A 15,685-nucleotide genomic window follows, 5' to 3' on the forward strand; every position below is an offset into this window, starting at 1 on the left:
GGTTGATGAACAGATTGCTGGTTCATAATACAAAGTGACCTGGATTACTTCCTGGCGTTGGCTAGGGATGCAAGTTATATTTATTTTGGATTATTGGATCGATCAAAAACTTGATAAAATGAACTAGAATGGCATTGCGTGTAATTAATTTAGGAGAAAAATAAACTAGGATAGCATACCATCGTAATTATTTAGTTAAAACGCTACCCACTTTCATCCCTGGCGTTGGTGGTTCGTAACATAAAACCCACGGATGCCTGTGCAAGTTATAAAGTTACTACAGGCTCCATAATCGGCAGGGATAATGGTTATAAACTGGTAGGGGATCAATGGTTTTGTAATAGTGCTAGTTTAAAACAATGGATTACAATTTTCATGCTAAAAAAACAAATTGCTGCAAAAACTTAGGAACACCCAACAGATGGAAATGGGACAAAAAACCATGGGAAAGAAACCATGGGAGTATGAAGCAAGAATGATTCTCTTTTCACGGGCTTCAACTATGTCACTCAAACGAAACACTTGTTTTCTGCCTGATAGTTTTAATAAATCTGTTAAATAGCACAGCAACAGTAGCTATTCAAGATGTCAACTTGTCAAGTAGTTACCTGTTTCAATATTATTCATCCAAATATAAATAAGTATTAACGTTGACACACAAACATATATATGTGCCAGTTATTATACTATCCGGTTCTCCACGAGTTTGGAGCGTATCCAGGATATTGATAACCAGTGGAGTGAGATGTGGTACAATCCTATTGTTCAATTTTCTTCATGCCACGAGTACCATAACTAAGTACTAGTTATTACTTATTAGATAACTGTACTAACTTGAGAGCTTATCGGCACATAAGGTTATATACAGTTGGTTGCATCGTTTTCTTCCCCAAGAAACCAAACCTCACGAGTTAGACAATCTGCATCCATGGAGCTAAGCACAATCTCCCTCCTCTTCGTAATAATACTACCTCTCATCTCCCTGCTAATCCTTGCATCATCACATAGCCGCCGTGGCGAATCCAGAGCGGAAACCAACAAGAAAAGACGCCCCCCTGGTCCATGGGGCCTCCCCTTCGTCGGAAGCATCCACCACCTGCTCACCTCGATCGCAGCCGCAGGCAGCCCTCCGCGACCTGGCCAAGAAGCACGGCCCGGTGATGTACCTGCGGCTGGGGCAGGTCGATACCGTCGTGGTCTCCTCGCCGGAAGCGGCGCAGGAGGTGCTTCGGGCCAACGACATCAGCCTCGCGTCCCGGCCAAGCCTGCTCGCCACCGACATCATCTGCTACGGCAGCCTCGACCTGGCCTTCGCGCCCTACGGCGACTACTGGCGGGCGATGCGCAAGCTCTACACGCTCGAGCTCCTCAGCGCGCGCAAGGTGAAGCAGTTCGCGGGCATCAGGCACTGGGAGACCATGTCCCTCGTCGCCGAGGTCCAGGCCGCCGCCGGCGGCGAGCCGATGAACCTCGGCGACTTGCTGGTCTCATGTACCAACTCCATCACCGGGCTGGCGACGTTTGGTCACAGCTGCAGCGGCGAGAGGAGGAAGCAGTTCCTGTCAGCGATGAACGTGGCGCTCAGGCCTCAGGATTCTGCGTCTCGGACCTCTTCCCGTCGATCACTGGTACACAGACGCCTCCCATTCTGAGCGCTGGCGGTTGGTATCGAACGCTGCCAGTACCGGCGGCCGGCTATGGACCGCCTGCATTAATACATTTGTGCTAGCGGGTCAACCGGTTGTTTACGTGGCCCGCCAGTACAAACAGCCTATGAAAATTAGGAGAATATAAGTTGCATCTGCATGTCTGAATTCAAGTAGAAAACTGTGAAAACTATGTTCACATATCATATATGGCTCAAATCCATCCAACATAAATCAAACACGAAGTCTGCGTCAACACAAGTCTCATCCGTCGCATATACAAATAGTCCAAGTTCTACATCTCACAATTAGAATAGAAACAACAAGCCTAAAATATTAGTACAATCCAGCTACATGAGTCTAAAATAACAAGCAAAGAGGTATGCCAACACACCAGCAAGTAAATCCAAAACAACTACAAGGGTACTAATAAATACAACTCCATTCTTGTTCAAGTTATGGTTCAAGTAAGCAATATTTCGAGATGTTTTTTCATTCTGCTCTTCATTTGATATATTTCCATCCTCATATCACACATTTGCATCTTTAGGTCTTGAAAGTTCATGCTCATACTACCGGTAGTTGGTTCAACTCTTTGAGGCTGAACAAGACGCGGCTGACTAGTCCTGATGTGGCTGCTGTAGTCTGAGCATCAACTGCGCTGCATGCACGGACACTAGATCCATGGCGATTAAGCAACAATTCTGGGTGTTTTTCTACCAACCATTTCAACTAGATATTTTCATTCCACTAGTAAGACGGACAAGATATCAAATTCTTCTACCAAAATTTGAAAAATATCTAAGAATATGCTGAAATACACTAACCGGAATAATCTAACTAAACAAGCAAGTTAAGATAAATATGTAACACTAGTGAACTAGCAAAATAACCTAAGACAAATAAGACAACAAGCTCAGATAAATACCTAACATTACATTGATTAACTAGAATCTAACTTAACAAGAAAGATAAGGCAAATAAGCTTAGACCAACAACTTAAAATAAGCAACTTAAGTGATGTCAAACTAGCAAAATATGATCTTAATGCGTAAATACTCACTTTGTAGTAGTTCGGACACTTGTAGAAAATCTCGCCTGCCCTGCTCCTTAGATAAATGATCTTGGTTTGACATGACGGGTTGGGACAGTCAGGAAGGGGGAGATCCACGAACTAGGAGCTGGTCGGCGCTGTGGTTGGGTTTGCCTATGGTGCTTGCCATGTGGACCTCACCTTGAAACTCAAGTGGTGTCGATGAACTAGAGGTGGAAGAGAAGGTCGATAGGTTTGCATCGGCGGTGGCCATGGCGGCGGCGTGGTGAAGAAGAGGTGGCGGCGTGGTGGCGAGTGGCGGAGCCATGGGGAAGGGAGTGAGGAAGGAGCGGCAGCGGGGAAGCGGTGGCAAAGCGGCGAAGCGATGGAGGATGCGGCGCAGCGGCTGCGAGCGGCGGGGAAGTGGTGGCAGCAGATGGGGCGGCAATGAGCTCATACACAATAAGCTAAGAGAGGGAGTGTGTTATGCCGTTTGGACAATGAGCTCGTACACAACATGTTTTAGTTTGAATCTCACATTTGTGCTGGTGGGACCTTAAGCTGCCCGCCAGCACAATCATTTGTGCGGGCGGTTTCCATAAGCCGTCCACTAGTGCAAATCAATTGTGTTGGCGGACGGCTTAAGGACCCGCCAGCCCAAATAATTTTTAGAATAAGCATAGAAAATTATTTAATCCCTAGAAAATGATAAATAAGTTTAAAAATTATTAAATCTCCTAATCCAAGATTTATTTTCTGTAAAGTACCTGTAAAAAGTAGGTTGAAGTTCATATCACTTGAAACACTTCTAATTTAGTGTAACCTTGAATGTTTCCATTAAGGTTCATGTAACTTCAAGGGAGATGTGTCAATTTGATACACATATATGCATTGATATTTTGTAAATGAGCTTAGTATTTTTATATATGGTCATTGACCTATGAAGGTATCATGGAATGTCTTAGTTTTTTAGCATATACAAGATTTCTTATTATTTTTTCAAATTGACTTGTAAATACAAACTTGGTTTATGTTAACATTAATTTACTTATACAAATCACCTTTCTATACTATTTATATTATCTATACAAATTTTCGTGGTTCCTAGTGCGCAATCTAACAGATTGCGCGCCAGGCTGCCGATTTTTTTCCCTCCTCCAGCCCTCATCCCCACCGACCGGCCCTCATCTTCTCCGCGCTGCCATGTCCTCGTCCTCCACGCTGCCGGCCCCTCATCTTCCTATGCCGCCACGACCTCATCCTCCGCGCCACCAGCCCCTTGTCCTCCTGCGACGCGCGACCTCGTCCTCCTCCGACGCGCCGGCTCTTCTTCACCGGGTAAATTGATTTTAGTCAAGTGCACTACAATCTATCTATTCAAATGTGTCATTTTGTTTATAAATAGTGTAGAATTTTTTATTTGAATGAAATTTGATAGAATGTGTGAGTGTGACTTGATTGCAACTTGTTATTTGAATGAAATTTGATAGAATGTGTGAGTGTGACTTGATAGCAACTTGTTATTTGAATAAAATTTGATAAAATGTGTGAGTGTGACTTGATAGCAACTTGTTATTTGAATAAAATTTGATAGAATGTGTTATTGTTACTGTCAGTAGGATTCTGTTATTTGTATGAAATCTGCATAACAACCCTATAAAATTGTTCATGAATAGAAATATGGTAAGTCGTGGCTTTGGTCGTGGTAGTGTCGGTCGTGGCCTTGGTCGTGGTACGAGGTATCAGATTACCCTTTACCTGTGGCTCGCCCTCTAAGCATCATGTTCAGCAGAGTCAACCGAACTAGTCCGACTCGATTTCCCCAAGCAATCGTACCATCTCCAGGAATAGTAAGATCTTTTTTTCTTATTAAGATCATTTTAATCCTTATTAATGTTACATTACCTCTAATGCAGCGGATCAATAAGTTTACATGGCTTGCTGTAACATCCTAGTTTTCATCACTATTGAAAGAAATGCAAGGCAACCCTCTAGAACATTCTCCACTAAGCAACAGTGAGATATTTTCCATGGAGTACTCTAGAATTAGTAATAAGTAAAATTTTGAAAATGTTAGAATATTTTGGAATTCTCTAGAAGGGGGACACTTGTCCCAATACCATGGCTCCCCTTGACCTATAAATAGAGCCCCCTCCTTGCCATGGCATCCATCCATGAGCAAGGTAGATGAGTTGTGGTAGGGCTAGAAGGGTGAGTGCTAGGCTAGCCACTTAAAGGTGTGTGTTCCTTTGTAACTTTGTTGCTCCAATAAGGTAAATGTCTTTATAAGTGTTAGTCTCCTGGTTAAACTTAAGTACTTAGTGTATAAGTTGTGATCCATCGAAGGTTGGCTCTGTCACCCAGGATCACAAAAGGGTCTGGGCTTCATCGAAGGTTGGCTCTGTCACCCGGAAGCCAGCTTCATCTGTTGGTAGGCTCTACCTCCCGGAAGCAAAAGGCGGCTCTGCCGTCAAAAGGATCCGGTACACTAAGTAACTAGAAGCTGACCGACTCTGAAGTGAGTTGGTGTGTCATAGGAGTAGATCCTCAACCTAGTGGGTATTAGGACCACCTCAATTTCCAATAATCACTAAAATAAAACTTATGTTGCAATTAAACTAGTAACGTAAAATAATACTAACGTTATATGAGGTATTACATAACTACTAGGCAAACTATTTTATACTCTTGCCTTGCGTTAGTACATTCATTCCCTTCAGTAACAAGCATATGCATGCTTGCACCTACGACAAAAAAATCATCTCGTCTCTTTCCATAGAAGCCTCTCGAGTCACCGTACCACGCCATAATTCCCAGACAATCATGCCAGCGCCTACCTTCTTCGCCATAACTTCATCATCCCCTGGAAGCCACAGAGTACCCACACCATTGACCTTGAAATGACCCGTCATGGCAGCACTCGCTCCAATTCCTGGAAGCCGGCAAGAGTGCTCACAATATTAAATAATCCGTCATGCAAATATGGCGGCAACCACCTCGCCATAAATCGGGGTCGTCGCGCACAGTGCCGGCTGAGATTTTTTTTCCGCCGCACGAACCGCCTCACCTCGTCTATAAAAGAAGCCGACGCCCCATCCCTGCCGTCCTCACCCGCGCTCGCTCTCGCTCGCGCACGTGCGACACGCCGGCCCCATGAAGGGACCGCGCACTGCCGTCGGCACCACGCCGTGCCGCCCACCTCCGCGTCCCCACCTCGCCCACACCGCTGCAGCGTCCTCGCCGGCTTTGCCGCCTCGACGCTCGCGCCTTCAGCGCTGCCACTGTTCACGTTGACGACGAGCTGCCGCAGCCCACACCGTCGCCCGTCCGTACGCGACGCCGCTGCTGCTCTCCTCGCCTATAAAAGGAGCGAGGTCGTGACGAGCCCCATCATCAGCCCAAGCGCACCGAGCCGCTTCGCTCCGCTAGCTGAACCACTTCTCACGAGCCCAGCTCACTCACGAGACGAAGCTCCAACAGTTGACCCTCTTCCTCGAGCTGTTCCACGCCAAGGTGAGATGGCAGGCAGCTCCCCGACCATTAACTCCGCAATACTAATAAAGGCTCAAAACACCCACCAGGCCGTGAGCACTTAATCCAAATCATTCTATTTTCGGAATTAAATACCAACCAATACTGTAAACTCAATATCTCCTTCATATCAACTCCTTTTCATGTGACTCTTTTTTTCCTAAACTCTCCTCAAATCATATACTATCTATTGCTCCTATTTTTATCTCCATTTGAGCTTATTTTATCGCTTGCTTGTGTTTGTTTGCCGGTTGTGCCATTTTCGCCCGTAGATCACGGAGTGACCGAGGAGGAGCCTGCCAAGGAGTACGAAGGCCAGTACCGCGAGCCGGAGCCAGAAGACCCATACCGCGAGCAGGAAGCCGCCGCCACCGACGCGTACGTAAGCGAAGGCAAGTTTCATCGACCCCTACATGAGCGGTTGCATCCATGTGAGGACGTCTAGTTATAGCTCTGGTTTAGGATCGGTTACATATACTAGTACTTGAGTGATTGAATGTGCTCATAGATGCATATGAGTAGTTATGCATATCCAGAGTTGAGATTAGGATATGAAGGGATTTGGCTAAGGCTAGGGCAGCTGGGTATGCTGGAGCCGGCGCTACCGTGGTGGTAGACTGGCAGGTGAGTGCTACCGTGGTGGTAAGCTCGAGTTGACATGTTGAGGGATGGTTGCTGCCCTGGTGAACCATAAGGACCCAGTTGTTTTGACATCTCACCTAGCTTACTTTAGTACGACCACAGGTTCCGGTATGGGCCGGACTTAGCCTAATCCCACTGGTTAGCCTGACGGTCGCAGGGACGGTTTATGGGTATAGACCATTGGGGTCAGAGTCCGAGGGTTTGTGCAGCCGGGCTGGGGCGTAACTACGGCTGGGTGTCGGCTATGTCAGTTGTCCGTTCGGGCAGTCAAGCTTGTGGGTACAGTGTACAACCTCTGCAGAGTGTATAATCCATTCGAATGGTCCGTGTCCACAGTATGGACAGGCTACGGTATGGTCCTCACAACTTGTGAGCTACCTACTGTGGGTTGTGTCGGGAAGAGTTGCATACCATGAGTTGCATTGATAATGCATTGTGCTTAATGTGCATCGTGCATGTCATTCCCCTCCCGTAGGGTGAGGTGGAACTTGCTGAGTACTCTTGTACTCAACCCTTGTTGATTTTTCTCCAGAGGATCCTGACTTTGTGCTAGAGGACTGCGAGTAGATCGTGTCCGCACCCAAGCTGATCGAGTGGAGCCATGATGGATGAAGAGCTAGTCCTCCATGCCGTCATGCTAGTCGTTATCCTATGGTTGTGCTGTGTAGCTCTGTGTTGTCGCTTTACCCCTCGTGTACATGTTGAATAAAGCTCTGTATGACTCTGGACTCCACTTGATGTAACATGTATTATGCCGGAGACCTCATTCGGTAATTAATATATGGTTTAGCCTTGACCTTTGGGTCAGGGCGCTTCAGGTGGTATCAGAGCCATGCTTGGCTGTAGGACATGAACTGGTAGTAACGATGACCGTAGGAGCCCTAGGATGGTCAATCCTTGAAACCCTATTACTCCTTAAAACTTTATCCTTATTATGCTAACCCTACCTTTGTAAGTCAGATGGCGGATGACTGGACCACCACCTACTGCATCAACGAAGATGGATTCCCCAGGGTGCTTTATGCTGCCACGGTGCGACTTGGTATTCCGGAACGACCAGAGTACGTGGGTCGTGAGTTCATGGAGCATGGCACCGAAAGCTATGAGGTCACCATCCATATTGGCGCCAGTGATAAGTACTTGGAGATGCAACCCTGGAGCGTCACCGCCACTGGAGCCCGTATGCCTGACACCATTCAACTTGCAGCTCGCAAGGCACTCCGGTACCTGTGCCAGATGTTTGAATGGCACTTGGGTTCCACTCCCATGAAGTACTTTCCACCATTGGATCGTAGCCGTCCTGCTTGGGCGGCGAGGATCCGCAACCTGGAAAGTCCCGCAGGGATAGAGAAGAACCCCACAGTTGTCGCTATGTCTGGCTATTTGCTTAGCCTCGACGATTTGTGCTGGTCAACGTGTGAGAGTTTTAATCTAGCGTGCTGAGGGAGCGGAGTCCCGTTGGCGTAGGGCTAAACTGGCCGTAGCCCAGGCAGAAGCCCGAGGAGCCGAAGCTGAAAGCCGCCTTACCGTGGCCGAAGAGAACCTTAGGGAGCAGGGAGATCGCCACAGTCAGCTCCTTAGGGGTGTCTACCTAGTGGACCGTGCCAAGCGCAAGGAACGCCATCCCAGGACTACCGCGGAGCCGCCAATCCTAGAGGGAATCCCAACCACGCAGGAGGATTTGTGAATCAGTGCCGCCCATGCCTCCCGCGTCTCCCCGAGATCCCGGAAACAGTGACCCCGAAGACCGTGTTGTAGGGTTCAGTAGTCGAGTCGTCCTGGACGACCCTTAAAAGTCGAGCCGCGTTATTGTAATCCGTCGTATCCCTACTTGTTTGAATGAATGCTTGTGTGGTGCTTGAATGATTCGTTTGTGTTGTGTGCTATTATGCATATGCAAATCTACCCCAGTAATAAATTAGGAGAGCCACCTAATCTTACCTTATCCCTCCTTGACCGCAGATGTCCCATCGTTCGAGCTGAGTCCAGGGACTCCATGCTCAGGAAGACGGTGACGAGGTCAACCCGAGAAACCAGGCCCCTCTGAATGTAGCCCCAGAAGCACTAGAAAATGGACACCTACCGCCGCCACCTCCCCGTGCCCCAGCACCCATTGATCTGGCAGCCATCCTGCAGCAGCAGAACCAACTCCTTCAAGTTCTTGTGACCACTCTCACAGCTCAAGCTCAAGGCAATCTTGGCAACAATAGACCTGCAATGCATCATAATGGCAATGGCAGCAGAATTGCAGATTTCAACCGCTTGCAGCCACCTAAGTTTGGAGGATCTGATAACCCTATTGAGGCAAATGATTGGCTGCGAGAGATTGAAATGAAGCTCGAAGTGGTCCATGCAGATGACAGAGACAAGGTTTTGCTCGCAGTACAGCAGTTAAGGGGACCAGCCCTTGCTTGGTGGCAGAGTTACCGGGAAATAAATGAAAACGCTAACGAGATGGTATGGGCTGACTTTGTCAAGATCTTCAGAGAACATCACATTCCCAGCAGTGTTATGAAGCTCAAGAGGGATGAGTTCAGAAAGCTTCGTCAAGGTGGTAGGAATGTGACAGAGTATCTTCATAAGTTCACGGAGTTGTCTCGTTATGCACCAGAGGATATCAATGATGACGAAAAGAAGCAAGAAGCTTTTCTTGGTGGGCTTAACCCTGAAATCAGGACCTTGGTTGAAGTCACCACCCACAGTGACTTTAATGCCATGATCAACAGGGCTATCACCACCGAGAGAAATAGGAAGTCAGAACTCAGTGAGCACAAACGACGGTTTGAAAGCAAGAAGCCCCAGCAGATGGAGAAGTTTCAGAGGACTCAGTATCCGGCTCACTCAGGCTAGAGGAGCCAGGGTGCCTTCTCATTCAAAACGCACCCCGGTTCTTTCCAGAAGCCAGCCCAGTCAGCTCCTGTTATGAAGACCTAGAATACCTTCCACACCCAACCGACTGGTGGAAGTCAAGTGACCAATGCGAAGACCTGTTTCCACTGCCACGAAGCCGGACACTACAAGGCCAACTGTCCGTATCTCAATCAGCCCGCCCCTTCTATTTTCTCCAACTCTGTTCAAGGACCAAAGCAGCCGATGGGAGCCAACAATACAGCACCAGCTAGGACCCAGCAGCAGTCCTTTGGCAAGGCAAAGGTGAACCATGTGTATGCTGAAGAGGCAGAGGATGCACCAAGAGTGATTTTCGGTGAGTTTCTGGTCCAATCAGCTCTAGCCTCAGTGCTCTTTGATTCTGGAGCATCGCATTCCTTTATGTCCTCCCACTTTGTGGAAAAGCATGATATACCTACTATAGCCCTTAAGACACCGCTAATGACACGTTCGCCTGGAGGTCATATACCTTGCCACTTAGGTGTCTTAGATATCCCTATAAACCTAAGTGGGGTAGTATTACTTGCCAACCTAGTAGTCCTTGCTTCCAAAGGGATAGATGTCATACTCGGTATGGACTGGCTCACCAAGCACCGAGGAAACATAGCCTGTGCTGAGAGAGCAGTGATAGTCACCAACCACCAAGGGTTAACAGTCACATGCCTAATCCATTCTAGCCTATTAGACTCCATGGTGAACCACATTCAAGCAGAATCCCCAGAAGATGTGCCAATAGTTCAGGAATTCGTAGATGTGTTTCCAGATGAATTACCCAGTATGCCTCTAGGAAGAGATATAGAGTTCACTATTGACTTAGTCCCTGGAACCAAGCCTATAGCAAAGAATGCCTATCGGTTAGCAGCCCAGAGCTTGCCGAGTTGAAGAAGCAGCTTGAGGAGCTTCAACAAAAGGGATTTATTAGATCTGCTTCTTCTCCGTGGGGAGCCCTAGTGCTCTTTGTGAAGAAGAAAGATGAAAGCATGAGACTTTGTGTGGACTACCGTGACCTGAATACAGTCACCATCAAGAACAAGTACCCTCTGCCTCGGATTGATGACCTGTTTGATCAGCTGAAGGGAGCTAAGATCTTCTCCAAGATAGATCTGAGGTCAGGTTATCATCAGCTCAGAGTGCGACAAGAGGACATCTCTAAGACAGCCTTCAGGACCTGTTATGGCCAGTATGAGTTCACAGTGATGCCTTTTGGTCTAACTAATGCCCCTGCCTTTTTCATGACCCTCATGAATAAGGTGTTTATGGAGGAGTTAGATCGGTTTGTCATGGTATTCATAGATGATATACAGGTCTACTCTAAGAGTGCTGAGGAGCATGGACAACATCTCAGAGTTGTGCTGGGAAAGCTCAGAAAACACCAGTTGTATGCCAAGTTTAGTAAGTGTGAATTCTGGTTGTAGAGAGTCAGTTTTCTGGGTCATGTCTTAACAGCTGAAGGTGTTGAAGTGGACCCAGAAAAGGTCAAGGCAGTATTAGAATGGAAGCAACCAACCTTAGCCTTGGAGATCAGGAGTTTCTTGGGATTAGCCGGCTATTACCGGAGATTCATAGAAGGTTTCTCTAAGATAGCCCGGCCTATGACCGAGTTGCTCCGGAAGGACACGAAGTTTGTCTGGTCTGAAGCTTGCGAGAGAAGTTTTCAAGAGTTGAAGAGGCGACTAACTTCTGCCCCGGTGCTAGTCTTGCCAGATAATCAGAAGAGCTTTGTCGTTTATTGCGACGCATCCCGACAAGGATTGGGTTGTGTGTTTATGCAAGAAGGAAGAGTTGTAGCTTATGCCTCAAGACAGTTGAGAACACATGAGCAGAACTACCCCACCCATGACTTGGAGTTAGCCGCGGTGGTGCATTTCCTCAAGATTTGGAGACATTATCTAATCGGGAACAAGTGTGAAATCTACACGGATCATAAAAGCCTGAAGTACATTTTCACCCAGTCAGATCTCAACCTTAGACAGAGAAGATGGTTGGAGTTGATCAAAGACTATGATTTGGAAATTCATTACCACCCTGGAAAAACTAATGTGGTGGCTGATGCGCTGAGTCGTAAAGCGTATTGCCATCACCTAGTTACGCAAGCCCCAGAGCTGAGTGAAGAAATGAGGAAGTTGAACCTAAGGGTTATATGCCGCTCCTGCAACCACAATCTTAGTGTTCATCGCATCCTGGATGAGCAGATCACGGAAGCTCAGATGGAGGATGAAAGATTGGTATGGATTAAAGATCGCAACAGTGAAGGTAAAGCCCCACATTTTGGGATAGATAAGGATGGAGACTTGTGGTTCAAGAAAAGATTATGTGTGCCTAAGCAAGGTCATTTTCGCAGGACCATCTTGGATAAAGCCGATAACTCCACTTATTCCATTCACCCCGGCACTACGAAAATGTACCTGGACCTTAAGGAGAAGTATTGGTGGAATGGTATGAAGGGGGATATCGCTCGATTCGTCGCTCATTGTGATGTGTGCAAAAGGGTTAAGGCAGAGCACCAGAAACCCTGTGGATTACTTCAGCCGTTGCCAATTCCAGTATGGAAGTGGGATGAAGTTAGTATGGATTTTATCACCGGTCTACCAAGAACCCAGAGCGGCCATGACTCAGTTTGGGTAATTGTCGATCGACTCACTAAAGTGGCACACTTCATCCCAGTGTCAGACCCGGGGCCACGGGGCTGTGTACATCAAGAAGTCCATATTGGGCTAGGGGATAGGACGTGTCCTGTACCTTATTTATGTAGTATTCTACCCGCATGCGGAGTAGAACTGAAGGAAACTACTCGAGTTGTACTTGAGTATGATTCCTAAGCTAGAATCCGGCTAGGATTCATGTAACCCTGTCCTCCCGGATATATAAGGGCGGGCAGGGACCCCCTCAAAAAAAGAGATCACCAGATCAACATCAAGGCAATACAAACTATCATACAGGACGTAGGGCATTACGCATATTGCGGCCTGAACCTGTCTAAATCTTGTGTTGTCTGCACCTTCGAGTTCCTGATCTCGGCGCATCCCAACCCAAAACCTACCACCTTGGGTATACCCCTTGGTGGGCAGCCGGATAAAACCCGACAGCTGGAGCGCCAGGTAGGGGAGCGCATCAGAGATCCCCTGGAGAACTCGATGGCTTTTTTCAAGTTCCCCAGTCCCGTGCTCCCTGAGGGCACAACTTTTGTTTTTGGCTCATGGGTCTGCGTCGCCAACGGCGCAGGCGGATTCCGTCGGCACATCGTCGACGACACCATCAAGCTAAAAACACTCACCGAAAGGCTCGACAATTTCGTCGATGATCTCGACGAGTTGCCGTTTTTTGATTTTGCCAGGGAAACCGAGGCAGAGTCTGTCACTACTGTTCCTTTCCCCGCGTTGGAGAAGGACTTGGACTCTCTGCTCCAGACTGGGGGTTCCGACGCCACCGCATGTCGGGGGGCTAAGGATCACCTGGCCACTTGCGGGCTGATGATCACCACCACCTCCGAAGGATGAATCATTCATTGGAAGAGGATGGATCTGTCCGATTTACTCAGGCATGAAGACCGCTTGGTAGCCCACCTTGAACCTCTGCCCTTTCAGGAGGGCAGGGCGTTGGCTACCATCACCGAGGGCTCGACTGAACTAGTCGAAGCCCCCTCTGAAGAACTCGCAACCCGCCAGGTGCTGATGGTGGAGGAGGGGGACGATGATGCCCTCATCCCCATCGGCACGCTTGACGGGATATCAGAAGACGAAGACACTGCCGATGCTGTCGACGAGAACGACGCCGAACGCGATGCACGGCGTGCAAGGAATAGAGCTCGTGCGGTTCGTAGAAGGCGGGCCAACGAGCGCATACGTTCTGCATAGTGCGAACTCGACGCTGAATTCGCTGCTGCAGATGAACGAGGCTTCAGGACTCCTGTGGCCAACATCGCTCGGGTAACAGCGCCACTCGAGCGAAGTAATTATCCCAACGTTCGACAAGCGCTCCGTTATGCCCAACAGGCATGGGTCCAGCTGGACCAGCAGGCCCCGGCATCACTCATCGGGGACTAGCGCGTCGGAGACAGCCGGAGCCAGGCCCCAAGTCGAACAACAGGCGATCGCCCGCGACCCCAACGCAGCAATAACAACGATGGTGCGGGTGGGAGTCAAGCCACCGGAGGGAGGCGGCAGCCACCTCCGGCGAACAACCCGAGGCAGCCCAACCGCCCACGCCAACAACCGGACCTTCGCTAGAAGATCAATGAGGGGCGCGACATCCGGTTAGTCCTCGACTCGAGGCGACGGGAATATGAGGTAGCCGAGCGGGACGATGCTGACTGCAACGATCGTTTTCCTGCGTTCACTGCGAGATTCAACAGTTACAAGTACCCGGAGGGTTTCAAGCCAATCGGTATTACCAAGTATGACGGTAAGCAGGCCCCCCAACAATGGCTCCGCTGTTACTCCACTGCCATTGAGGTGGCTGGTGGCTCCAACACTACCAAAGTCATCTACTTTCCGATGGCTTTGGAGCCTGCACCGCTGACCTGGCTGGAAAGCCTCCCCAACGACTCCATCGACTCCTGGGAAGGCCTCAAGAAGGTTTTCATCGACAACTTCCAGGGGGCGATAACCCAAGCAGGAACCCGGCACGACCTCGCCCAGTGCAAGCAAGAGCGTAATGAACTCCTCCGATCCTACACCCGCCGTTTCTTCGATGTGCGGGCCACCATCGCCAACATCTCGGAGGAGGACATCATCGGCTGCTTCTACAACAGCCTAACAGACCCAGGTATATATCGTGATTTTGGGCATAAAAGGCTGAAAACGGTTGCAGGACTACGTGACATGATGCACGACTGGTCCGAACAAGAAGAAAAGATGCGCGAGAGGTTTCCAAGACGCACCGACCTCAACCAGAAGCGCAACAACGACAACCGGGCTGACAAAGGCCAGTGGGACTTTCCTGGTTCTTCCCGAAAATGCAAGCCAGATGATCTCGTCGCGGCTGTGGAATGTCCTTCGCGGGGCAAGAAGTCGACCACGCAGGAGCAGTTTGAGAAACTCCTGCAGAAGAAGTGCCCATGGTGCGTCAACTCCAAACATGCAGCGATCGACTGCTTTTAGCTCAAGCGCACCTTTGGCTCCCCTGGAAACGGCAAGAAAAACAAGTCGACGGGCAAAGAGCCCAAAGACGAGGACCAAGAAGATAAGTCTGAGACGGCCAAATTTCAGGATGCCTCCAAGACCGTCAATGTTATCTTTGGTGGTGATGAAGATTTTTGTTCCAAGCGAGAACAGAAGTTGCTGCTACGGGAAATTCTATCCATCGAGCCGGCGGTACCACGACCACTCCGATGGTCGGAGATCCCCATATCATTTTTCCATGCTAACCAATGGACCAGCTTTTCTGAGCCTGGGAAGTTTCCACTGGTACTGGACCCCGTGGTCGCAGAAGTCAAGCTCACTCGGGTTCTCATCGATGGTGGGAGCGGACTTAATCTTATCTTCGCCAGTACGCTGAAGAAGATGGGTCTGGACCTGACCAACAAGCTTACTCCGAGCAAGGCTCCTTTTTATGGTATTGTCCCTGGCAATGCCGCGCACCCGCTTGGAACGGTCGTTCTCCCAGTCACTTTTGGGACGAGGGAGAATTACCGAACCGAGTTCATCAAGCTCGAGGTGGCCAACTTCGAATCTTCCTACCACGCTATACTGGGGAGGCCGGCGCTCGCCAAGTTCATGGCGGTGCCGCATTACGTCTATTTACTTCTCAAGATGCCAGGACGCAGCGGCGTGCTCACGCTCTGAGGCACTTAAAGAAGTCCTACGATTGCAATCAAGAGGCCATCCAGTATGCATCGACTTCCCGCGTGCTAGATGCTTCCGGAGAAGTACTCGCGGCCTCACAGCAACTTTCTCAAGCCGAGCTGGACATCCCGACAAAGAAGGCGAGCCAATCAGGCCTCAAG

The 15,685-nt window shown here is 48.9% G+C and overlaps 1 pseudogene; it reads left to right on the plus strand.

Annotated features, from left to right (window-relative positions):
* Positions 1–928: 928 nt before the first annotated feature.
* The window catches only part of LOC112873016, a 29,383-nt pseudogene continuing 14,626 nt past the window's right edge, over positions 929–15,685 (plus strand).

The sequence above is a fragment of the Panicum hallii genome, chromosome 9 (assembly GCF_002211085.1).
Source record: "Panicum hallii strain FIL2 chromosome 9, PHallii_v3.1, whole genome shotgun sequence".
Taxonomy (NCBI): Eukaryota; Viridiplantae; Streptophyta; class Magnoliopsida; order Poales; family Poaceae; genus Panicum; species Panicum hallii.